Source organism: Lathyrus oleraceus, chromosome 4 (genome assembly GCF_024323335.1).
Source record: "Lathyrus oleraceus cultivar Zhongwan6 chromosome 4, CAAS_Psat_ZW6_1.0, whole genome shotgun sequence".
Taxonomy (NCBI): domain Eukaryota; kingdom Viridiplantae; phylum Streptophyta; class Magnoliopsida; order Fabales; family Fabaceae; genus Lathyrus; species Lathyrus oleraceus.
The window spans coordinates 428,923,785-428,924,433 of NC_066582.1; the positions used below are offsets into that span (position 1 = coordinate 428,923,785).

Below are 649 nucleotides of genomic sequence, written 5' to 3' on the forward strand. Positions count from 1 at the left end.
TCGTCAAATTTTGTACCATGTTATTACACCGTCTAGACTAAGGCATTATTAGCCGGTAAATGCGAAGAACCCGTAGTACCGGAAATTTTGTAGATCCTTTAGCGGAACCCGAACGTTACACTCGTACACGCCTCTTACTCATCCAAATTAAGAAAGCTATGGCCGAGAATCGTGACCAGAGACCTCTTAATGAATTTTCCCAACCCTCTGACGAGGAACTTAGTTCTAGTATAATAAACCCCCTCATTCCTGCCAACAATTTCGAACTAAAACCATCTTTACTGCAATTAGTGCAACATAACCAATTTGCGGGTCTCGCTACTGAGAATCCAAACCAACATTTAAAAGTCTTTATCCAACTGGACGACACCTTTAAATCCAACGACGCTTCACCTGATGCGATTCGTTTAAGATTATTTCCTTTCTCCCTCAGAGATAGAGCATGTTCGTGATTAGATTCACTTCCAGCTAACTCAATAACTACCCGGGAGGATCTTAGGAGAGTATTCCTTGCTAGATATTTTCCCCCTAGTAAGACTGTTGTTCTTCGAAACCAAATAACTAGATTTACTCAAAACCAAGGAGAATCACTTTTTGAAGCTTGGGAGAGATACAAGGAGCTGTTAAGAGTTTGTCCACACCATGGCCT

At 41.3% G+C, this 649-nt stretch overlaps 1 non-coding gene across 1 annotated transcript; it reads right to left on the reverse strand.

Moving 5' to 3' along the window:
- Window positions 1–542: 542 nt before the first annotated feature.
- On the reverse strand, window positions 543–649 carry LOC127077701 (small nucleolar RNA R71). Its single transcript, XR_007787483.1, has one exon. It is a non-coding gene; the product is annotated as a small nucleolar RNA R71 (small nucleolar RNA).